This window comes from Eschscholzia californica, unplaced genomic scaffold (assembly GCF_041429995.1).
Source record: "Eschscholzia californica isolate CP2 unplaced genomic scaffold, dmEscCali1.0.p SCAF_15, whole genome shotgun sequence".
Classification (NCBI taxonomy): Eukaryota; Viridiplantae; Streptophyta; class Magnoliopsida; order Ranunculales; family Papaveraceae; genus Eschscholzia; species Eschscholzia californica.
The window spans coordinates 1-21,854 of NW_028238254.1; the positions used below are offsets into that span (position 1 = coordinate 1).

Below are 21,854 nucleotides of genomic sequence, written 5' to 3' on the forward strand. Positions count from 1 at the left end.
AAAATCTTTTAGTGAGAGAACAATAAATAAAAATGGTCAATAAGTTGGATCTGCTAAAAAGTCAAACATAATCGGACGGAGGGTGTAAATGTTTTTACGTCGTGTCACTATAGAGTGCTTGAAAAGGCACGAGCGGGGAGAAATAGGAGTCCACGACGAGAACAAGTAGTACCCATTGTAAAATACTAACGGATGCGATCATACCAGCACTAATCCACCGGATCCCATCAGAACTCCGAAGTTAAGCGTGCTTGGGCGAGAGTAGTACTAGGATGGGTGACCTCCTGGAAGTCCTCGTGTTGCATCCCTTTTTCTACTTTTTTTTTTTTTTTTCTCGTTTCGTCGGAGAGACGGAGAAGAGGGGAAGAAAATAACCTGCCAAAGGCGGGTTAGGGACCGTCGGATTTGCCAAAAAAAACGTTGTTTTCAGTGTCATCCGTCTATTTTTCAGAATTTTGTGTAACTCGAGTAATTTAAAACTGGAATAACTCGTCGTACGTATTATAAACCGATGACAGCGATTTGGAGACATAAAAATATGTCCGGAAATATTTATTACTAATTTCATTAGCATTTCCCAATCTACCCTTTACTTTTAATAAGAATAAAAAGTTTCAGTTATTTCCACACTACTTCCACATATTATTTATTTGAATACTCCAAATTTAATATGGGTAATTTAGGAAAATCTTTTAGTGAGAGAACAATAAATAAAAATGGTCAATAAGTTGGATCTGCTAAAAAGTCAAACATAATCGGACGGAGGGTGTAAATGTTTTTTACGTCGTGTCACTATAGAGTGCTTGAAAAGGCACGAGCGGGGAGAAATAGGAGTCCACGACGAGAACAAGTAGTACCCATTGTAAAATACTAACGGATGCGATCATACCAGCACTAATCCACCGGATCCCATCAGAACTCCGAAGTTAAGCGTGCTTGGGCGAGAGTAGTACTAGGATGGGTGACCTCCTGGGAAGTCCTCGTGTTGCATCCCTTTTTCTACTTTTTTTTTTTTTTTTTCTCGTTTCGTCGGAGAGACGGAGAAGAGGGGAAGAAAATAACCTGCCAAAGGCGGGTTAGGACCGTCGGATTTGCCAAAAAAACGTTGTTTTCAGTGTCATCCGTCTATTTTTCAGAATTTTGTGTAACTCATTTAAAACTGGAATAACTCGTCGTACGTATTATAAACCGATGACAGCGATTTGGAGACATAAAAATATGTCCGGAAATATTTATTACTAATTTCATTAGCATTTCCCAATCTACCCTTTACTTTTAATAAGAATAAAAAGTTTCAGTTATTTCCACACTACTTCCAACATATTATTTATTTGAATACTCCAAATTTAATATGGGTAATTTAGGAAAAATCTTTAGTGAGAGAACAATAAATAAAAATGGTCAATAAGTTGGATCTGCTAAAAAGTCAAAACATAATCGGACGGAGGGGTGTAAATGTTTTTACGTCGTGTCACTATAGAGTGCTTGAAAAGGCACGAGCGGGGGAGAAATAGGAGTCCACGACGAGAACAAGTAGTACCCTTTGTAAAATACTAACGGATGCGATCATACCAGCACTAATCCACCGGATCCATCAGAACTCCGAAGTAAGCGTGCTTGGGCGAGAGTAGTACTAGGAATGGTGACCTCCTGGGAAGTCCTCGTGTTGCATCCTTTTTCTACTTTTTTTTTTTTTTTCTCGTTTCGTCGGAGGAGACGGGAGAAGAGGGGAAGAAAATAACCTGCCAAAGGCGGGTTAGGACCGTCGGGATTTGCCAAAAAAACGTTGTTTTCAGTGTCATCCGTCTATTTTTCAGAATTTTGTGTAACTCGAGTAATTTAAAACTGGAATAACTCGTCGTACGTATTATAAACCGATGACAGCGATTTGGAGACATAAAAATATGTCCGGAAATATTTATTACTAATTTCATTAGCATTTCCCAATCTACCCTTTACTTTTAATAAGAATAAAAAGTTTCAGTTATTTCCACACTACTTCCAACATATTATTTATTTGAATACTCCAAATTTAATATGGGTAATTTAGGAAAAATCTTTTAGTGAGAGAACAATAAATAAAAATGGTCAATAAGTTGGATCTGCTAAAAAGTCAAACATAATCGGACGGAGGGTGTAAATGTTTTTACGTCGTGTCACTATAGAGTGCTTGAAAAGGCACGAGCGGGGAGAAATAGGAGTCCACGACGAGAACAAGTAGTACCCATTGTAAAATACTAACGGATGCGATCATACCAGCACTAATCCACCGGATCCCATCAGAACTCCGAAGTTAAGCGTGCTTGGGCGAGAGTAGTACTAGGATGGGTGACCTCCTGGGAAGTCCTCGTGTTGCATCCCTTTTTCTACTTTTTTTTTTTTTTTCTCGTTTCGTCGGAGAGACGGAGAAGAGGGGAAGAAAATAACCTGCCAAAGGCGGGTTAGGACCGTCGGATTTGCCAAAAAAAACGTTGTTTTCAGTGTCATCCGTCTATTTTTCAGAATTTTGTGTAACTCGAGTAATTTAAAACTGGAATAACTCGTCGTACGTATTATAAACCGATGACAGCGATTTGGAGACATAAAAATATGTCCGGAAATATTTATTACTAATTTCATTAGCATTTCCCAATCTACCCTTTACTTTTAATAAGAATAAAAAGTTTCAGTTATTTCCACACTACTTCCAACATATTATTTATTTGAATACTCCAAATTTAATATGGGTAATTTAGGAAAAATCTTTTAGTGAGAGAACAATAAATAAAAATGGTCAATAAGTTGGATCTGCTAAAAAGTCAAACATAATCGGACGGAGGGTGTAAATGTTTTTACGTCGTGTCACTATAGAGTGCTTGAAAAGGCACGAGCGGGGAGAAATAGGAGTCCACGACGAGAACAAGTAGTACCCATTGTAAAATACTAACGGATGCGATCATACCAGCACTAATCCACCGGATCCCATCAGAACTCCGAAGTTAAGCGTGCTTGGGCGAGAGTAGTACTAGGATGGGTGACCTCCTGGGAAGTCCTCGTGTTGCATCCCTTTTCTACTTTTTTTTTTTTTTTTCTCGTTTCGTCGGAGAGACGGAGAAGAGGGGAAGAAAATAACCTGCCAAAGGCGGGTTAGGACCGTCGGATTTGCCAAAAAAAACGTTGTTTTCAGTGTCATCCGTCTATTTTTCAGAATTTTGTGTAACTCGAGTAATTTAAAACTGGAATAACTCGTCGTACGTATTATAAACCGATGACAGCGATTTGGAGACATAAAAATATGTCCGGAAATATTTATTACTAATTTCATTAGCATTTCCCAATCTACCCTTTACTTTTAATAAGAATAAAAAGTTTCAGTTATTTCCACACTACTTCCAACATATTATTTATTTGAATACTCCAAATTTAATATGGGTAATTTAGGAAAAATCTTTTAGTGAGAGAACAATAAATAAAAATGGTCAATAAGTTGGATCTGCTAAAAAGTCAAACATAATCGGACGGAGGGTGTAAATGTTTTTACGTCGTGTCACTATAGAGTGCTTGAAAAGGCACGAGCGGGGAGAAATAGGAGTCCACGACGAGAACAAGTAGTACCCATTGTAAAATACTAACGGATGCGATCATACCAGCACTAATCCACCGGATCCCATCAGAACTCCGAAGTTAAGCGTGCTTGGGCGAGAGTAGTACTAGGATGGGTGACCTCCTGGGAAGTCCTCGTGTTGCATCCCTTTTTCTACTTTTTTTTTTTTTTTTCTCGTTTCGTCGGAGAGACGGAGAAGAGGGGAAGAAAATAACCTGCCAAAGGCGGGTTAGGACCGTCGGATTTGCCAAAAAAACGTTGTTTTCAGTGTCATCCGTCTATTTTTCAGAATTTTGTGTAACTCGAGTAATTTAAAACTGGAATAACTCGTCGTACGTATTATAAACCGATGACAGCGATTTGGAGACATAAAAATATGTCCGGAAATATTTATTACTAATTTCATTAGCATTTCCCAATCTACCCTTTACTTTTAATAAGAATAAAAAAGTTTCAGTTATTTCCACACTACTTCCAACATATTATTTATTTGAATACTCCAAATTTAATATGGGTAATTTAGGAAAAATCTTTTAGTGAGAGAACAATAAATAAAAATGGTCAATAAGTTGGATCTGCTAAAAAGTCAAACATAATCGGACGGAGGGTGTAAATGTTTTTACGTCGTGTCACTATAGAGTGCTTGAAAAGGCACGAGCGGGGAGAAATAGGAGTCCACGACGAGAACAAGTAGTACCCATTGTAAAATACTAACGGATGCGATCATACCAGCACTAATCCACCGGATCCCATCAGAACTCCGAAGTTAAGCGTGCTTGGGCGAGAGTAGTACTAGGATGGGTGACCTCCTGGGAAGTCCTCGTGTTGCATCCCTTTTTCTACTTTTTTTTTTTTTTTTCTCGTTTCGTCGGAGAGACGGAGAAGAGGGGAAGAAAATAACCTGCCAAAGGCGGGTTAGGACCGTCGGATTTGCCAAAAAAACGTTGTTTTCAGTGTCATCCGTCTATTTTTCAGAATTTTGTGTAACTCGAGTAATTTAAAACTGGAATAACTCGTCGTACGTATTATAAACCGATGACAGCGATTTGGAGACATAAAAATATGTCCGGAAATATTTATTACTAATTTCATTAGCATTTCCCAATCTACCCCTTTACTTTTAATAAGAATAAAAAGTTTCAGTTATTTCCACACTACTTCCAACATATTATTTATTTGAATACTCCAAATTTAATATGGGTAATTTAGGAAAAATCTTTTAGTGAGAGAACAATAAATAAAAATGGTCAATAAGTTGGATCTGCTAAAAAGTCAAACATAATCGGACGGAGGGTGTAAATGTTTTTTACGTCGTGTCACTATAGAGTGCTTGAAAAGGCACGAGCGGGGAGAAATAGGAGTCCACGACGAGAACAAGTAGTACCCATTGTAAAATACTAACGGATGCGATCATACCAGCACTAATCCACCGGATCCCATCAGAACTCCGAAGTTAAGCGTGCTTGGGCGAGAGTAGTACTAGGATGGGTGACCTCCTGGGAAGTCCTCGAGTTGCATCCCTTTTTCTACTTTTTTTTTTTTTTTTCTCGTTTCGTCGGAGAGACGGAGAAGAGGGAAGAAAATAACCTGCCAAAGGCGGGTTAGGACCGTCGGATTTGCCAAAAAAACGTTGTTTTCAGTGTCATCCGTCTATTTTTCAGAATTTTGTGTAACTCGAGTAATTTAAAACTGGAATAACTCGTCGTACGTATTATAAACCGATGACAGCGATTTGGAGACATAAAAATATGTCCGGAAATATTTATTACTAATTTCATTAGCATTTCCCAATCTACCCTTTACTTTTAATAAGAATAAAAAGTTTCAGTTATTTCCACACTACTTCCAACATATTATTTATTTGAATACTCCAAATTTAATATGGGTAATTTAGGAAAAATCTTTTAGTGAGAGAACAATAAATAAAAATGGTCAATAAGTTGGATCTGCTAAAAAGTCAAACATAATCGGACGGAGGGTGTAAATGTTTTTACGTCGTGTCACTATAGAGTGCTTGAAAAGGCACGAGCGGGGAGAAATAGGAGTCCACGACGAGAACAAGTAGTACCCATTGTAAAATACTAACGGATGCGATCATACCAGCACTAATCCACCGGATCCCATCAGAACTCCGAAGTTAAGCGTGCTTGGGCGAGAGTAGTACTAGGATGGGTGACCTCCTGGGAAGTCCTCGTGTTGCATCCCTTTTTCTACTTTTTTTTTTTTTTTTCTCGTTTCGTCGGAGAGACGGAGAAGAGGGGAAGAAAATAACCTGCCAAAGGCGGGTTAGGACCGTCGGATTTGCCAAAAAAAACGTTGTTTTCAGTGTCATCCGTCTATTTTTCAGAATTTTGTGTAACTCGAGTAATTTAAAACTGGAATAACTCGTCGTACGTATTATAAACCGATGACAGCGATTTGGAGACATAAAAATATGTCCGGAAATATTTATTACTAATTTCATTAGCATTTCCCAATCTACCCTTTACTTTTAATAAGAATAAAAAGTTTCAGTTATTTCCACACTACTTCCAACATATTATTTATTTGAATACTCCAAATTTAATATGGGTAATTTAGGAAAAATCTTTTAGTGAGAGAACAATAAATAAAAATGGTCAATAAGTTGGATCTGCTAAAAAGTCAAACATAATCGGACGGAGGGTGTAAATGTTTTTACGTCGTGTCACTATAGAGTGCTTGAAAAGGCACGAGCGGGGAGAAATAGGAGTCCACGACGAGAACAAGTAGTACCCATTGTAAAATACTAACGGATGCGATCATACCAGCACTAATCCACCGGATCCCATCAGAACTCCGAAGTTAAGCGTGCTTGGGCGAGAGTAGTACTAGGATGGGTGACCTCCTGGGAAGTCCTCGTGTTGCATCCCTTTTTCTACTTTTTTTTTTTTTTTTCTCGTTTCGTCGGAGAGACGGAGAAGAGGGGAAGAAAATAACCTGCCAAAGGCGGGTTAGGACCGTCGGATTTGCCAAAAAAACGTTGTTTTCAGTGTCATCCGTCTATTTTTCAGAATTTTGTGTAACTCGAGTAATTTAAAACTGGAATAACTCGTCGTACGTATTATAAACCGATGACAGCGATTTGGAGACATAAAAATATGTCCGGAAATATTTATTACTAATTTCATTAGCATTTCCCAATCTACCCTTTACTTTTAATAAGAATAAAAAGTTTCAGTTATTTCCACACTACTTCCAACATATTATTTATTTGAATACTCCAAATTTAATATGGGTAATTTAGGAAAAATCTTTTAGTGAGAGAACAATAAATAAAAATGGTCAATAAGTTGGATCTGCTAAAAAGTCAAACATAATCGGACGGAGGGTGTAAATGTTTTTACGTCGTGTCACTATAGAGTGCTTGAAAAGGCACGAGCGGGGAGAAATAGGAGTCCACGACGAGAACAAGTAGTACCCATTGTAAAATACTAACGGATGCGATCATACCAGCACTAATCCACCGGATCCCATCAGAACTCCGAAGTTAAGCGTGCTTGGGCGAGAGTAGTACTAGGATGGGTGACCTCCTGGGAAGTCCTCGTGTTGCATCCCTTTTTCTACTTTTTTTTTTTTTTTTCTCGTTTCGTCGGAGAGACGGAGAAGAGGGGAAGAAAATAACCTGCCAAAGGCGGGTTAGGACCGTCGGATTTGCCAAAAAAAACGTTGTTTTCAGTGTCATCCGTCTATTTTTCAGAATTTTGTGTAACTCGAGTAATTTAAAACTGGAATAACTCGTCGTACGTATTATAAACCGATGACAGCGATTTGGAGACATAAAAATATGTCCGGAAATATTTATTACTAATTTCATTAGCATTTCCCAATCTACCCTTTACTTTTAATAAGAATAAAAAGTTTCAGTTATTTCCACACTACTTCCAACATATTATTTATTTGAATACTCCAAATTTAATATGGGTAATTTAGGAAAAATCTTTTAGTGAGAGAACAATAAATAAAAATGGTCAATAAGTTGGATCTGCTAAAAAGTCAAACATAATCGGACGGAGGGTGTAAATGTTTTTACGTCGTGTCACTATAGAGTGCTTGAAAAGGCACGAGCGGGGAGAAATAGGAGTCCACGACGAGAACAAGTAGTACCCATTGTAAAATACTAACGGATGCGATCATACCAGCACTAATCCACCGGATCCCATCAGAACTCCGAAGTTAAGCGTGCTTGGGCGAGAGTAGTACTAGGATGGGTGACCTCCTGGGAAGTCCTCGTGTTGCATCCCTTTTTCTACTTTTTTTTTTTTTTTTCTCGTTTCGTCGGAGAGACGGAGAAGAGGGGAAGAAAATAACCTGCCAAAGGCGGGTTAGGACCGTCGGATTTGCCAAAAAAACGTTGTTTTCAGTGTCATCCGTCTATTTTTCAGAATTTTGTGTAACTCGAGTAATTTAAAACTGGAATAACTCGTCGTACGTATTATAAACCGATGACAGCGATTTGGAGACATAAAAATATGTCCGGAAATATTTATTACTAATTTCATTAGCATTTCCCAATCTACCCTTTACTTTTAATAAGAATAAAAAGTTTCAGTTATTTCCACACTACTTCCAACATATTATTTATTTGAATACTCCAAATTTAATATGGGTAATTTAGGAAAAATCTTTTAGTGAGAGAACAATAAATAAAAATGGTCAATAAGTTGGATCTGCTAAAAAGTCAAACATAATCGGACGGAGGGTGTAAATGTTTTTACGTCGTGTCACTATAGAGTGCTTGAAAAGGCACGAGCGGGGAGAAATAGGAGTCCACGACGAGAACAAGTAGTACCCATTGTAAAATACTAACGGATGCGATCATACCAGCACTAATCCACCGGATCCCATCAGAACTCCGAAGTTAAGCGTGCTTGGGCGAGAGTAGTACTAGGATGGGTGACCTCCTGGGAAGTCCTCGTGTTGCATCCCTTTTTCTACTTTTTTTTTTTTTTTTCTCGTTTCGTCGGAGAGACGGAGAAGAGGGGAAGAAAATAACCTGCCAAAGGCGGGTTAGGACCGTCGGATTTGCCAAAAAAACGTTGTTTTCAGTGTCATCCGTCTATTTTTCAGAATTTTGTGTAACTCGAGTAATTTAAAACTGGAATAACTCGTCGTACGTATTATAAACCGATGACAGCGATTTGGAGACATAAAAATATGTCCGGAAATATTTATTACTAATTTCATTAGCATTTCCCAATCTACCCTTTACTTTTAATAAGAATAAAAAGTTTCAGTTATTTCCACACTACTTCCAACATATTATTTATTTGAATACTCCAAATTTAATATGGGTAATTTAGGAAAAATCTTTTAGTGAGAGAACAATAAATAAAAATGGTCAATAAGTTGGATCTGCTAAAAAGTCAAACATAATCGGACGGAGGGTGTAAATGTTTTTACGTCGTGTCACTATAGAGTGCTTGAAAAGGCACGAGCGGGGAGAAATAGGAGTCCACGACGAGAACAAGTAGTACCCATTGTAAAATACTAACGGATGCGATCATACCAGCACTAATCCACCGGATCCCATCAGAACTCCGAAGTTAAGCGTGCTTGGGCGAGAGTAGTACTAGGATGGGTGACCTCCTGGGAAGTCCTCGTGTTGCATCCCTTTTTCTACTTTTTTTTTTTTTTTTCTCGTTTCGTCGGAGAGACGGAGAAGAGGGGAAGAAAATAACCTGCCAAAGGCGGGTTAGGACCGTCGGATTTGCCAAAAAAACGTTGTTTTCAGTGTCATCCGTCTATTTTTCAGAATTTTGTGTAACTCGAGTAATTTAAAACTGGAATAACTCGTCGTACGTATTATAAACCGATGACAGCGATTTGGAGACATAAAAATATGTCCGGAAATATTTATTACTAATTTCATTAGCATTTCCCAATCTACCCTTTACTTTTAATAAGAATAAAAAGTTTCAGTTATTTCCACACTACTTCCAACATATTATTTATTTGAATACTCCAAATTTAATATGGGTAATTTAGGAAAAATCTTTTAGTGAGAGAACAATAAATAAAAATGGTCAATAAGTTGGATCTGCTAAAAAGTCAAACATAATCGGACGGAGGGTGTAAATGTTTTTACGTCGTGTCACTATAGAGTGCTTGAAAAGGCACGAGCGGGGAGAAATAGGAGTCCACGACGAGAACAAGTAGTACCCATTGTAAAATACTAACGGATGCGATCATACCAGCACTAATCCACCGGATCCCATCAGAACTCCGAAGTTAAGCGTGCTTGGGCGAGAGTAGTACTAGGATGGGTGACCTCCTGGGAAGTCCTCGTGTTGCATCCCTTTTTCTACTTTTTTTTTTTTTTTTCTCGTTTCGTCGGAGAGACGGAGAAGAGGGGAAGAAAATAACCTGCCAAAGGCGGGTTAGGACCGTCGGATTTGCCAAAAAAACGTTGTTTTCAGTGTCATCCGTCTATTTTTCAGAATTTTGTGTAACTCGAGTAATTTAAAACTGGAATAACTCGTCGTACGTATTATAAACCGATGACAGCGATTTGGAGACATAAAAATATGTCCGGAAATATTTATTACTAATTTCATTAGCATTTCCCAATCTACCCTTTACTTTTAATAAGAATAAAAAGTTTCAGTTATTTCCACACTACTTCCAACATATTATTTATTTGAATACTCCAAATTTAATATGGGTAATTTAGGAAAAATCTTTTAGTGAGAGAACAATAAATAAAAATGGTCAATAAGTTGGATCTGCTAAAAAGTCAAACATAATCGGACGGAGGGTGTAAATGTTTTTACGTCGTGTCACTATAGAGTGCTTGAAAAGGCACGAGCGGGGAGAAATAGGAGTCCACGACGAGAACAAGTAGTACCCATTGTAAAATACTAACGGATGCGATCATACCAGCACTAATCCACCGGATCCCATCAGAACTCCGAAGTTAAGCGTGCTTGGGCGAGAGTAGTACTAGGATGGGTGACCTCCTGGGAAGTCCTCGTGTTGCATCCCTTTTTCTACTTTTTTTTTTTTTTTTCTCGTTTCGTCGGAGAGACGGAGAAGAGGGGAAGAAAATAACCTGCCAAAGGCGGGTTAGGACCGTCGGATTTGCCAAAAAAACGTTGTTTTCAGTGTCATCCGTCTATTTTTCAGAATTTTGTGTAACTCGAGTAATTTAAAACTGGAATAACTCGTCGTACGTATTATAAACCGATGACAGCGATTTGGAGACATAAAAATATGTCCGGAAATATTTATTACTAATTTCATTAGCATTTCCCAATCTACCCTTTACTTTTAATAAGAATAAAAAGTTTCAGTTATTTCCACACTACTTCCAACATATTATTTATTTGAATACTCCAAATTTAATATGGGTAATTTAGGAAAAATCCTTTAGTGAGAGAACAATAAATAAAAATGGTCAATAAGTTGGATCTGCTAAAAAGTCAAACATAATCGGACGGAGGGTGTAAATGTTTTTACGTCGTGTCACTATAGAGTGCTTGAAAAGGCACGAGCGGGGAGAAATAGGAGTCCACGACGAGAACAAGTAGTACCCATTGTAAAATACTAACGGATGCGATCATACCAGCACTAATCCACCGGATCCCATCAGAACTCCGAAGTTAAGCGTGCTTGGGCGAGAGTAGTACTAGGATGGGTGACCTCCTGGGAAGTCCTCGTGTTGCATCCCTTTTTCTACTTTTTTTTTTTTTTTTCTCGTTTCGTCGGAGAGACGGAGAAGAGGGGAAGAAAATAACCTGCCAAAGGCGGGTTAGGACCGTCGGATTTGCCAAAAAAACGTTGTTTTCAGTGTCATCCGTCTATTTTTCAGAATTTTGTGTAACTCGAGTAATTTAAAACTGGAATAACTCGTCGTACGTATTATAAACCGATGACAGCGATTTGGAGACATAAAAATATGTCCGGAAATATTTATTACTAATTTCATTAGCATTTCCCAATCTACCCTTTACTTTTAATAAGAATAAAAAGTTTCAGTTATTTCCACACTACTTCCAACATATTATTTATTTGAATACTCCAAATTTAATATGGGTAATTTAGGAAAAATCTTTTAGTGAGAGAACAATAAATAAAAATGGTCAATAAGTTGGATCTGCTAAAAAGTCAAACATAATCGGACGGAGGGTGTAAATGTTTTTACGTCGTGTCACTATAGAGTGCTTGAAAAGGCACGAGCGGGGAGAAATAGGAGTCCACGACGAGAACAAGTAGTACCCATTGTAAAATACTAACGGATGCGATCATACCAGCACTAATCCACCGGATCCCATCAGAACTCCGAAGTTAAGCGTGCTTGGGCGAGAGTAGTACTAGGATGGGTGACCTCCTGGGAAGTCCTCGTGTTGCATCCCTTTTTCTACTTTTTTTTTTTTTTTCTCGTTTCGTCGGAGAGACGGAGAAGAGGGGAAGAAAATAACCTGCCAAAGGCGGGTTAGGACCGTCGGATTTGCCAAAAAAACGTTGTTTTCAGTGTCATCCGTCTATTTTTCAGAATTTTGTGTAACTCGAGTAATTTAAAACTGGAATAACTCGTCGTACGTATTATAAACCGATGACAGCGATTTGGAGACATAAAAATATGTCCGGAAATATTTATTACTAATTTCATTAGCATTTCCCAATCTACCCTTTACTTTTAATAAGAATAAAAAGTTTCAGTTATTTCCACACTACTTCCAACATATTATTTATTTGAATACTCCAAATTTAATATGGGTAATTTAGGAAAAATCTTTTAGTGAGAGAACAATAAATAAAAATGGTCAATAAGTTGGATCTGCTAAAAAGTCAAACATAATCGGACGGAGGGTGTAAATGTTTTTACGTCGTGTCACTATAGAGTGCTTGAAAAGGCACGAGCGGGGAGAAATAGGAGTCCACGACGAGAACAAGTAGTACCCATTGTAAAATACTAACGGATGCGATCATACCAGCACTAATCCACCGGATCCCATCAGAACTCCGAAGTTAAGCGTGCTTGGGCGAGAGTAGTACTAGGATGGGTGACCTCCTGGGAAGTCCTCGTGTTGCATCCCTTTTTCTACTTTTTTTTTTTTTTTTCTCGTTTCGTCGGAGAGACGGAGAAGAGGGGAAGAAAATAACCTGCCAAAGGCGGGTTAGGACCGTCGGATTTGCCAAAAAAACGTTGTTTTCAGTGTCATCCGTCTATTTTTCAGAATTTTGTGTAACTCGAGTAATTTAAAACTGGAATAACTCGTCGTACGTATTATAAACCGATGACAGCGATTTGGAGACATAAAAATATGTCCGGAAATATTTATTACTAATTTCATTAGCATTTCCCAATCTACCCTTTACTTTTAATAAGAATAAAAAGTTTCAGTTATTTCCACACTACTTCCAACATATTATTTATTTGAATACTCCAAATTTAATATGGGTAATTTAGGAAAAATCTTTTAGTGAGAGAACAATAAATAAAAATGGTCAATAAGTTGGATCTGCTAAAAAGTCAAACATAATCGGACGGAGGGTGTAAATGTTTTTACGTCGTGTCACTATAGAGTGCTTGAAAAGGCACGAGCGGGGAGAAATAGGAGTCCACGACGAGAACAAGTAGTACCCATTGTAAAATACTAACGGATGCGATCATACCAGCACTAATCCACCGGATCCCATCAGAACTCCGAAGTTAAGCGTGCTTGGGCGAGAGTAGTACTAGGATGGGTGACCTCCTGGGAAGTCCTCGTGTTGCATCCCTTTTTCTACTTTTTTTTTTTTTTTTCTCGTTTCGTCGGAGAGACGGAGAAGAGGGGAAGAAAATAACCTGCCAAAGGCGGGTTAGGACCGTCGGATTTGCCAAAAAAACGTTGTTTTCAGTGTCATCCGTCTATTTTTCAGAATTTTGTGTAACTCGAGTAATTTAAAACTGGAATAACTCGTCGTACGTATTATAAACCGATGACAGCGATTTGGAGACATAAAAATATGTCCGGAAATATTTATTACTAATTTCATTAGCATTTCCCAATCTACCCTTTACTTTTAATAAGAATAAAAAGTTTCAGTTATTTCCACACTACTTCCAACATATTATTTATTTGAATACTCCAAATTTAATATGGGTAATTTAGGAAAAATCTTTTAGTGAGAGAACAATAAATAAAAATGGTCAATAAGTTGGATCTGCTAAAAAGTCAAACATAATCGGACGGAGGGTGTAAATGTTTTTACGTCGTGTCACTATAGAGTGCTTGAAAAGGCACGAGCGGGGAGAAATAGGAGTCCACGACGAGAACAAGTAGTACCCATTGTAAAATACTAACGGATGCGATCATACCAGCACTAATCCACCGGATCCCATCAGAACTCCGAAGTTAAGCGTGCTTGGGCGAGAGTAGTACTAGGATGGGTGACCTCCTGGGAAGTCCTCGTGTTGCATCCCTTTTTCTACTTTTTTTTTTTTTTTTCTCGTTTCGTCGGAGAGACGGAGAAGAGGGGAAGAAAATAACCTGCCAAAGGCGGGTTAGGACCGTCGGATTTGCCAAAAAAACGTTGTTTTCAGTGTCATCCGTCTATTTTTCAGAATTTTGTGTAACTCGAGTAATTTAAAACTGGAATAACTCGTCGTACGTATTATAAACCGATGACAGCGATTTGGAGACATAAAAATATGTCCGGAAATATTTATTACTAATTTCATTAGCATTTCCCAATCTACCCTTTACTTTTAATAAGAATAAAAAGTTTCAGTTATTTCCACACTACTTCCAACATATTATTTATTTGAATACTCCAAATTTAATATGGGTAATTTAGGAAAAATCTTTTAGTGAGAGAACAATAAATAAAAATGGTCAATAAGTTGGATCTGCTAAAAAGTCAAACATAATCGGACGGAGGGTGTAAATGTTTTTACGTCGTGTCACTATAGAGTGCTTGAAAAGGCACGAGCGGGGAGAAATAGGAGTCCACGACGAGAACAAGTAGTACCCATTGTAAAATACTAACGGATGCGATCATACCAGCACTAATCCACCGGATCCCATCAGAACTCCGAAGTTAAGCGTGCTTGGGCGAGAGTAGTACTAGGATGGGTGACCTCCTGGGAAGTCCTCGTGTTGCATCCCTTTTTCTACTTTTTTTTTTTTTTTTCTCGTTTCGTCGGAGAGACGGAGAAGAGGGGAAGAAAATAACCTGCCAAAGGCGGGTTAGGACCGTCGGATTTGCCAAAAAAACGTTGTTTTCAGTGTCATCCGTCTATTTTTCAGAATTTTGTGTAACTCGAGTAATTTAAAACTGGAATAACTCGTCGTACGTATTATAAACCGATGACAGCGATTTGGAGACATAAAAATATGTCCGGAAATATTTATTACTAATTTCATTAGCATTTCCCAATCTACCCTTTACTTTTAATAAGAATAAAAAGTTTCAGTTATTTCCACACTACTTCCAACATATTATTTATTTGAATACTCCAAATTTAATATGGGTAATTTAGGAAAAATCTTTTAGTGAGAGAACAATAAATAAAAATGGTCAATAAGTTGGATCTGCTAAAAAGTCAAACATAATCGGACGGAGGGTGTAAATGTTTTTACGTCGTGTCACTATAGAGTGCTTGAAAAGGCACGAGCGGGGAGAAATAGGAGTCCACGACGAGAACAAGTAGTACCCATTGTAAAATACTAACGGATGCGATCATACCAGCACTAATCCACCGGATCCCATCAGAACTCCGAAGTTAAGCGTGCTTGGGCGAGAGTAGTACTAGGATGGGTGACCTCCTGGGAAGTCCTCGTGTTGCATCCCTTTTTCTACTTTTTTTTTTTTTTTTCTCGTTTCGTCGGAGAGACGGAGAAGAGGGGAAGAAAATAACCTGCCAAAGGCGGGTTAGGACCGTCGGATTTGCCAAAAAAACGTTGTTTTCAGTGTCATCCGTCTATTTTTCAGAATTTTGTGTAACTCGAGTAATTTAAAACTGGAATAACTCGTCGTACGTATTATAAACCGATGACAGCGATTTGGAGACATAAAAATATGTCCGGAAATATTTATTACTAATTTCATTAGCATTTCCCAATCTACCCTTTACTTTTAATAAGAATAAAAAGTTTCAGTTATTTCCACACTACTTCCAACATATTATTTATTTGAATACTCCAAATTTAATATGGGTAATTTAGGAAAAATCTTTTAGTGAGAGAACAATAAATAAAAATGGTCAATAAGTTGGATCTGCTAAAAAGTCAAACATAATCGGACGGAGGGTGTAAATGTTTTTACGTCGTGTCACTATAGAGTGCTTGAAAAGGCACGAGCGGGGAGAAATAGGAGTCCACGACGAGAACAAGTAGTACCCATTGTAAAATACTAACGGATGCGATCATACCAGCACTAATCCACCGGATCCCATCAGAACTCCGAAGTTAAGCGTGCTTGGGCGAGAGTAGTACTAGGATGGGTGACCTCCTGGGAAGTCCTCGTGTTGCATCCCTTTTTCTACTTTTTTTTTTTTTTTTCTCGTTTCGTCGGAGAGACGGAGAAGAGGGGAAGAAAATAACCTGCCAAAGGCGGGTTAGGACCGTCGGATTTGCCAAAAAAACGTTGTTTTCAGTGTCATCCGTCTATTTTTCAGAATTTTGTGTAACTCGAGTAATTTAAAACTGGAATAACTCGTCGTACGTATTATAAACCGATGACAGCGATTTGGAGACATAAAAATATGTCCGGAAATATTTATTACTAATTTCATTAGCATTTCCCAATCTACCCTTTACTTTTAATAAGAATAAAAAGTTTCAGTTATTTCCACACTACTTCCAACATATTATTTATTTGAATACTCCAAATTTAATATGGGTAATTTAGGAAAAATCTTTTAGTGAGAGAACAATAAATAAAAATGGTCAATAAGTTGGATCTGCTAAAAAGTCAAACATAATCGGACGGAGGGTGTAAATGTTTTTACGTCGTGTCACTATAGAGTGCTTGAAAAGGCACGAGCGGGGAGAAATAGGAGTCCACGACGAGAACAAGTAGTACCCATTGTAAAATACTAACGGATGCGATCATACCAGCACTAATCCACCGGATCCCATCAGAACTCCGAAGTTAAGCGTGCTTGGGCGAGAGTAGTACTAGGATGGGTGACCTCCTGGGAAGTCCTCGTGTTGCATCCCTTTTTCTACTTTTTTTTTTTTTTTTCTCGTTTCGTCGGAGAGACGGAGAAGAGGGGAAGAAAATAACCTGCCAAAGGCGGGTTAGGACCGTCGGATTTGCCAAAAAAACGTTGTTTTCAGTGTCATCCGTCTATTTTTCAGAATTTTGTGTAACTCGAGTAATTTAAAACTGGAATAACTCGTCGTACGTATTATAAACCGATGACAGCGATTTGGAGACATAAAAATATGTCCGGAAATATTTATTACTAATTTCATTAGCATTTCCCAATCTACCCTTTACTTTTAATAAGAATAAAAAGTTTCAGTTATTTCCACACTACTTCCAACATATTATTTATTTGAATACTCCAAATTTAATATGGGTAATTTAGGAAAAATCTTTTAGTGAGAGAACAATAAATAAAAATGGTCAATAAGTTGGATCTGCTAAAAAGTCAAACATAATCGGACGGAGGGTGTAAATGTTTTTACGTCGTGTCACTATAGAGTGCTTGAAAAGGCACGAGCGGGGAGAAATAGGAGTCCACGACGAGAACAAGTAGTACCCATTGTAAAATACTAACAGATGCGATCATACCAGCACTAATCCACCGGATCCCATCAGAACTCCGAAGTTAAGCGTGCTTGGGCGAGAGTAGTACTAGGATGGGTGACCTCCTGGGAAGTCCTCGTGTTGCATCCCTTTTTCTACTTTTTTTTTTTTTTTTCTCGTTTCGTCGGAGAGACGGAGAAGAGGGGAAGAAAATAACCTGCCAAAGGCGGGTTAGGACCGTCGGATTTGCCAAAAAAACGTTGTTTTCAGTGTCATCCGTCTATTTTTCAGAATTTTGTGTAACTCGAGTAATTTAAAACTGGAATAACTCGTCGTACGTATTATAAACCGATGACAGCGATTTGGAGACATAAAAATATGTCCGGAAATATTTATTACTAATTTCATTAGCATTTCCCAATCTACCCTTTACTTTTAATAAGAATAAAAAGTTTCAGTTATTTCCACACTACTTCCAACATATTATTTATTTGAATACTCCAAATTTAATATGGGTAATTTAGGAAAAATCTTTTAGTGAGAGAACAATAAATAAAAATGGTCAATAAGTTGGATCTGCTAAAAAGTCAAACATAATCGGACGGAGGGTGTAAATGTTTTTACGTCGTGTCACTATAGAGTGCTTGAAAAGGCACGAGCGGGGAGAAATAGGAGTCCACGACGAGAACAAGTAGTACCCATTGTAAAATACTAACGGATGCGATCATACCAGCACTAATCCACCGGATCCCATCAGAACTCCGAAGTTAAGCGTGCTTGGGCGAGAGTAGTACTAGGATGGGTGACCTCCTGGGAAGTCCTCGTGTTGCATCCCTTTTTCTACTTTTTTTTTTTTTTTTCTCGTTTCGTCGGAGAGACGGAGAAGAGGGGAAGAAAATAACCTGCCAAAGGCGGGTTAGGACCGTCGGATTTGCCAAAAAAACGTTGTTTTCAGTGTCATCCGTCTATTTTTCAGAATTTTGTGTAACTCGAGTAATTTAAAACTGGAATAACTCGTCGTACGTATTATAAACCGATGACAGCGATTTGGAGACATAAAAATATGTCCGGAAATATTTATTACTAATTTCATTAGCATTTCCCAATCTACCCTTTACTTTTAATAAGAATAAAAAGTTTCAGTTATTTCCACACTACTTCCAACATATTATTTATTTGAATACTCCAAATTTAATATGGGTAATTTAGGAAAAATCTTTTAGTGAGAGAACAATAAATAAAAATGGTCAATAAGTTGGATCTGCTAAAAAGTCAAACATAATCGGACGGAGGGTGTAAATGTTTTTACGTCGTGTCACTATAGAGTGCTTGAAAAGGCACGAGCGGGGAGAAATAGGAGTCCACGACGAGAACAAGTAGTACCCATTGTAAAATACTAACGGATGCGATCATACCAGCACTAATCCACCGGATCCCATCAGAACTCCGAAGTTAAGCGTGCTTGGGCGAGAGTAGTACTAGGATGGGTGACCTCCTGGGAAGTCCTCGTGTTGCATCCCTTTTTCTACTTTTTTTTTTTTTTTTCTCGTTTCGTCGGAGAGACGGAGAAGAGGGGAAGAAAATAACCTGCCAAAGGCGGGTTAGGACCGTCGGATTTGCCAAAAAAACGTTGTTTTCAGTGTCATCCGTCTATTTTTCAGAATTTTGTGTAACTCGAGTAATTTAAAACTGGAATAACTCGTCGTACGTATTATAAACCGATGACAGCGATTTGGAGACATAAAAATATGTCCGGAAATATTTATTACTAATTTCATTAGCATTTCCCAATCTACCCTTTACTTTTAATAAGAATAAAAAGTTTCAGTTATTTCCACACTACTTCCAACATATTATTTATTTGAATACTCCAAATTTAATATGGGTAATTTAGGAAAAATCTTTTAGTGAGAGAACAATAAATAAAAATGGTCAATAAGTTGGATCTGCTAAAAAGTCAAACATAATCGGACGGAGGGTGTAAATGTTTTTACGTCGTGTCACTATAGAGTGCTTGAAAAGGCACGAGCGGGGAGAAATAGGAGTCCACGACGAGAACAAGTAGTACCCATTGTAAAATACTAACGGATGCGATCATACCAGCACTAATCCACCGGATCCCATCAGAACTCCGAAGTTAAGCGTGCTTGGGCGAGAGTAGTACTAGGATGGGTGACCTCCTGGGAAGTCCTCGTGTTGCATCCCTTTTTCTACTTTTTTTTTTTTTTTTCTCGTTTCGTCGGAGAGACGGAGAAGAGGGGAAGAAAATAACCTGCCAAAGGCGGGTTAGGACCGTCGGATTTGCCAAAAAAACGTTGTTTTCAGTGTCATCCGTCTATTTTTCAGAATTTTGTGTAACTCGAGTAATTTAAAACTGGAATAACTCGTCGTACGTATTATAAACCGATGACAGCGATTTGGAGACATAAAAATATGTCCGGAAATATTTATTACTAATTTCATTAGCATTTCCCAATCTACCCTTTACTTTTAATAAGAATAAAAAGTTTCAGTTATTTCCACACTACTTCCAACATATTATTTATTTGAATACTCCAAATTTAATATGGGTAATTTAGGAAAAATCTTTTAGTGAGAGAACAATAAATAAAAATGGTCAATAAGTTGGATCTGCTAAAAAGTCAAACATAATCGGACGGAGGGTGTAAATGTTTTTACGTCGTGTCACTATAGAGTGCTTGAAAAGGCACGAGCGGGGAGAAATAGGAGTCCACGACGAGAACAAGTAGTACCCATTGTAAAATACTAACGGATGCGATCATACCAGCACTAATCCACCGGATCCCATCAGAACTCCGAAGTTAAGCGTGCTTGGGCGAGAGTAGTACTAGGATGGGTGACCTCCTGGGAAGTCCTCGTGTTGCATCCCTTTTTCTACTTTTTTTTTTTTTTTTTTTTTTTTTTTCTCGTTTCGTCGGAGAGACGGAGAAGAGGGGAAGAAAATAACCTGCCAAAGGCGGGTTAGGACCGTCGGATTTGCCAAAAAAACGTTGTTTTCAGTGTCATCCGTCTATTTTTCAGAATTTTGTGTAACTCGAGTAATTTAAAACTGGAATAACTCGTCGTACGTATTATAAACCGATGACAGCGATTTGGAGACATAAAAATATGTCCGGAAATATTTATTACTAATTTCATTAGCATTTCCCAATCTACCCTTTACTTTTAATAAGAATAAAAAGTTTCAGTTATTTCCACACTACTTCCAACATATTATTTATTTGAATACTCCAAATTTAATATGGGTAATTTAGGAAAAATCTTTTAGTGAGAGAACAATAAATAAAAATGGTCAATAAGTTGGATCTGCTAAAAAGTCAAACATAATCGGACGGAGGGTGTAAATGTTTTTACGTCGTGTCACTATAGAGTGCTTGAAAAGGCACGAGCGGGGAGAAATAGGAGTCCACGACGAGAACAAGTAGTACCCATTGTAAAATACTAACGGATGCGATCATACCAGCACTAATCCACCGGATCCCATCAGAACTCCGAAGTTAAGCGTGCTTGGGCGAGAGTAGTACTAGGATGGGTGACCTCCTGGGAAGTCCTCGTGTTGCATCCCTTTTTCTACTTTTTTTTTTTTTTTTCTCGTTTCGTCGGAGAGACGGAGAAGAGGGGAAGAAAATAACCTGCCAAAGGCGGGTTAGGACCGTCGGATTTGCCAAAAAAACGTTGTTTTCAGTGTCATCCGTCTATTTTTCAGAATTTTGTGTAACTCGAGTAATTTAAAACTGGAATAACTCGTCGTACGTATTATAAACCGATGACAGCGATTTGGAGACATAAAAATATGTCCGGAAATATTTATTACTAATTTCATTAGCATTTCCCAATCTACCCTTTACTTTTAATAAGAATAAAAAGTTTCAGTTATTTCCACACTACTTCCAACATATTATTTATTTGAATACTCCAAATTTAATATGGGTAATTTAGGAAAAATCTTTTAGTGAGAGAACAATAAATAAAAATGGTCAATAAGTTGGATCTGCTAAAAAGTCAAACATAATCGGACGGAGGGTGTAAATGTTTTTACGTCGTGTCACTATAGAGTGCTTGAAAAGGCACGAGCGGGGAGAAATAGGAGTCCACGACGAGAACAAGTAGTACCCATTGTAAAATACTAACGGATGCGATCATACCAGCACTAATCCACCGGATCCCATCAGAACTCCGAAGTTAAGCGTGCTTGGGCGAGAGTAGTACTAGGATGGGTGACCTCCTGGGAAGTCCTCGTGTTGCATCCCTTTTTCTACTTTTTTTTTTTTTTTTCTCGTTTCGTCGGAGAGACGGAGAAGAGGGGAAGAAAATAACCTGCCAAAGGCGGGTTAGGACCGTCGGATTTGCCAAAAAAACGTTGTTTTCAGTGTCATCCGTCTATTTTTCAGAATTTTGTGTAACTCGAGTAATTTAAAACTGGAATAACTCGTCGTACGTATTATAAACCGATGACAGCGATTTGGAGACATAAAAATATGTCCGGAAATATTTATTACTAATTTCATTAGCATTTCACAATCTACCCTTTACTTTTAATAAGAATAAA

At 38.0% G+C, this 21,854-nt stretch overlaps 31 non-coding genes and 1 pseudogene across 31 annotated transcripts; all 32 read left to right on the forward strand.

The window, feature by feature from the left end:
- The first annotated feature begins 190 nt into the window (after positions 1–190).
- On the forward strand, positions 191–308 carry LOC147561454 (5S ribosomal RNA). Its single transcript, XR_015232787.1, has one exon. It is a non-coding gene; the product is annotated as a 5S ribosomal RNA (ribosomal RNA).
- A 567-nt stretch (positions 309–875) lies between these two features.
- Positions 876–994, forward strand: LOC147561455 (5S ribosomal RNA). Its single transcript, XR_015232519.1, has one exon. It is a non-coding gene; the product is annotated as a 5S ribosomal RNA (ribosomal RNA).
- Positions 995–1,558: 564 nt separating this feature from the next.
- On the forward strand, positions 1,559–1,675 carry LOC147561456 (5S ribosomal RNA; annotated as a pseudogene).
- Positions 1,676–2,242: 567 nt separating this feature from the next.
- Positions 2,243–2,361, forward strand: LOC147561457 (5S ribosomal RNA). Its single transcript, XR_015232530.1, has one exon. It is a non-coding gene; the product is annotated as a 5S ribosomal RNA (ribosomal RNA).
- A 566-nt stretch (positions 2,362–2,927) lies between these two features.
- LOC147561458 (5S ribosomal RNA) lies at positions 2,928–3,046 on the forward strand. The gene has a single exon (XR_015232541.1). It is a non-coding gene; the product is annotated as a 5S ribosomal RNA (ribosomal RNA).
- A 566-nt stretch (positions 3,047–3,612) lies between these two features.
- On the forward strand, positions 3,613–3,731 carry LOC147561459 (5S ribosomal RNA). Its single transcript, XR_015232552.1, has one exon. It is a non-coding gene; the product is annotated as a 5S ribosomal RNA (ribosomal RNA).
- Positions 3,732–4,298: 567 nt separating this feature from the next.
- LOC147561460 (5S ribosomal RNA) lies at positions 4,299–4,417 on the forward strand. Its single transcript, XR_015232563.1, has one exon. It is a non-coding gene; the product is annotated as a 5S ribosomal RNA (ribosomal RNA).
- A 568-nt stretch (positions 4,418–4,985) lies between these two features.
- LOC147561461 (5S ribosomal RNA) lies at positions 4,986–5,104 on the forward strand. The gene has a single exon (XR_015232780.1). It is a non-coding gene; the product is annotated as a 5S ribosomal RNA (ribosomal RNA).
- Positions 5,105–5,669: 565 nt separating this feature from the next.
- On the forward strand, positions 5,670–5,788 carry LOC147561462 (5S ribosomal RNA). Its single transcript, XR_015232574.1, has one exon. It is a non-coding gene; the product is annotated as a 5S ribosomal RNA (ribosomal RNA).
- Positions 5,789–6,355: 567 nt separating this feature from the next.
- LOC147561463 (5S ribosomal RNA) lies at positions 6,356–6,474 on the forward strand. Its single transcript, XR_015232585.1, has one exon. It is a non-coding gene; the product is annotated as a 5S ribosomal RNA (ribosomal RNA).
- A 566-nt stretch (positions 6,475–7,040) lies between these two features.
- LOC147561464 (5S ribosomal RNA) lies at positions 7,041–7,159 on the forward strand. The gene has a single exon (XR_015232596.1). It is a non-coding gene; the product is annotated as a 5S ribosomal RNA (ribosomal RNA).
- A 567-nt stretch (positions 7,160–7,726) lies between these two features.
- On the forward strand, positions 7,727–7,845 carry LOC147561465 (5S ribosomal RNA). The gene has a single exon (XR_015232607.1). It is a non-coding gene; the product is annotated as a 5S ribosomal RNA (ribosomal RNA).
- A 566-nt stretch (positions 7,846–8,411) lies between these two features.
- On the forward strand, positions 8,412–8,530 carry LOC147561466 (5S ribosomal RNA). Its single transcript, XR_015232618.1, has one exon. It is a non-coding gene; the product is annotated as a 5S ribosomal RNA (ribosomal RNA).
- Positions 8,531–9,096: 566 nt separating this feature from the next.
- On the forward strand, positions 9,097–9,215 carry LOC147561467 (5S ribosomal RNA). The gene has a single exon (XR_015232630.1). It is a non-coding gene; the product is annotated as a 5S ribosomal RNA (ribosomal RNA).
- A 566-nt stretch (positions 9,216–9,781) lies between these two features.
- Positions 9,782–9,900, forward strand: LOC147561468 (5S ribosomal RNA). The gene has a single exon (XR_015232641.1). It is a non-coding gene; the product is annotated as a 5S ribosomal RNA (ribosomal RNA).
- A 566-nt stretch (positions 9,901–10,466) lies between these two features.
- Positions 10,467–10,585, forward strand: LOC147561469 (5S ribosomal RNA). Its single transcript, XR_015232652.1, has one exon. It is a non-coding gene; the product is annotated as a 5S ribosomal RNA (ribosomal RNA).
- A 566-nt stretch (positions 10,586–11,151) lies between these two features.
- LOC147561470 (5S ribosomal RNA) lies at positions 11,152–11,270 on the forward strand. Its single transcript, XR_015232663.1, has one exon. It is a non-coding gene; the product is annotated as a 5S ribosomal RNA (ribosomal RNA).
- Positions 11,271–11,836: 566 nt separating this feature from the next.
- On the forward strand, positions 11,837–11,955 carry LOC147561471 (5S ribosomal RNA). The gene has a single exon (XR_015232674.1). It is a non-coding gene; the product is annotated as a 5S ribosomal RNA (ribosomal RNA).
- A 565-nt stretch (positions 11,956–12,520) lies between these two features.
- LOC147561472 (5S ribosomal RNA) lies at positions 12,521–12,639 on the forward strand. Its single transcript, XR_015232685.1, has one exon. It is a non-coding gene; the product is annotated as a 5S ribosomal RNA (ribosomal RNA).
- A 566-nt stretch (positions 12,640–13,205) lies between these two features.
- LOC147561473 (5S ribosomal RNA) lies at positions 13,206–13,324 on the forward strand. The gene has a single exon (XR_015232696.1). It is a non-coding gene; the product is annotated as a 5S ribosomal RNA (ribosomal RNA).
- Positions 13,325–13,890: 566 nt separating this feature from the next.
- LOC147561474 (5S ribosomal RNA) lies at positions 13,891–14,009 on the forward strand. The gene has a single exon (XR_015232707.1). It is a non-coding gene; the product is annotated as a 5S ribosomal RNA (ribosomal RNA).
- A 566-nt stretch (positions 14,010–14,575) lies between these two features.
- LOC147561475 (5S ribosomal RNA) lies at positions 14,576–14,694 on the forward strand. The gene has a single exon (XR_015232718.1). It is a non-coding gene; the product is annotated as a 5S ribosomal RNA (ribosomal RNA).
- A 566-nt stretch (positions 14,695–15,260) lies between these two features.
- On the forward strand, positions 15,261–15,379 carry LOC147561476 (5S ribosomal RNA). The gene has a single exon (XR_015232729.1). It is a non-coding gene; the product is annotated as a 5S ribosomal RNA (ribosomal RNA).
- Positions 15,380–15,945: 566 nt separating this feature from the next.
- LOC147561477 (5S ribosomal RNA) lies at positions 15,946–16,064 on the forward strand. Its single transcript, XR_015232741.1, has one exon. It is a non-coding gene; the product is annotated as a 5S ribosomal RNA (ribosomal RNA).
- Positions 16,065–16,630: 566 nt separating this feature from the next.
- On the forward strand, positions 16,631–16,749 carry LOC147561478 (5S ribosomal RNA). Its single transcript, XR_015232752.1, has one exon. It is a non-coding gene; the product is annotated as a 5S ribosomal RNA (ribosomal RNA).
- Positions 16,750–17,315: 566 nt separating this feature from the next.
- LOC147561479 (5S ribosomal RNA) lies at positions 17,316–17,434 on the forward strand. Its single transcript, XR_015232782.1, has one exon. It is a non-coding gene; the product is annotated as a 5S ribosomal RNA (ribosomal RNA).
- A 566-nt stretch (positions 17,435–18,000) lies between these two features.
- On the forward strand, positions 18,001–18,119 carry LOC147561480 (5S ribosomal RNA). Its single transcript, XR_015232763.1, has one exon. It is a non-coding gene; the product is annotated as a 5S ribosomal RNA (ribosomal RNA).
- A 566-nt stretch (positions 18,120–18,685) lies between these two features.
- Positions 18,686–18,804, forward strand: LOC147561481 (5S ribosomal RNA). The gene has a single exon (XR_015232774.1). It is a non-coding gene; the product is annotated as a 5S ribosomal RNA (ribosomal RNA).
- A 566-nt stretch (positions 18,805–19,370) lies between these two features.
- Positions 19,371–19,489, forward strand: LOC147561482 (5S ribosomal RNA). Its single transcript, XR_015232785.1, has one exon. It is a non-coding gene; the product is annotated as a 5S ribosomal RNA (ribosomal RNA).
- A 566-nt stretch (positions 19,490–20,055) lies between these two features.
- LOC147561483 (5S ribosomal RNA) lies at positions 20,056–20,174 on the forward strand. The gene has a single exon (XR_015232796.1). It is a non-coding gene; the product is annotated as a 5S ribosomal RNA (ribosomal RNA).
- A 577-nt stretch (positions 20,175–20,751) lies between these two features.
- On the forward strand, positions 20,752–20,870 carry LOC147561484 (5S ribosomal RNA). The gene has a single exon (XR_015232802.1). It is a non-coding gene; the product is annotated as a 5S ribosomal RNA (ribosomal RNA).
- A 566-nt stretch (positions 20,871–21,436) lies between these two features.
- Positions 21,437–21,555, forward strand: LOC147561485 (5S ribosomal RNA). The gene has a single exon (XR_015232803.1). It is a non-coding gene; the product is annotated as a 5S ribosomal RNA (ribosomal RNA).
- The last annotated feature ends 299 nt before the right edge of the window (positions 21,556–21,854 follow it).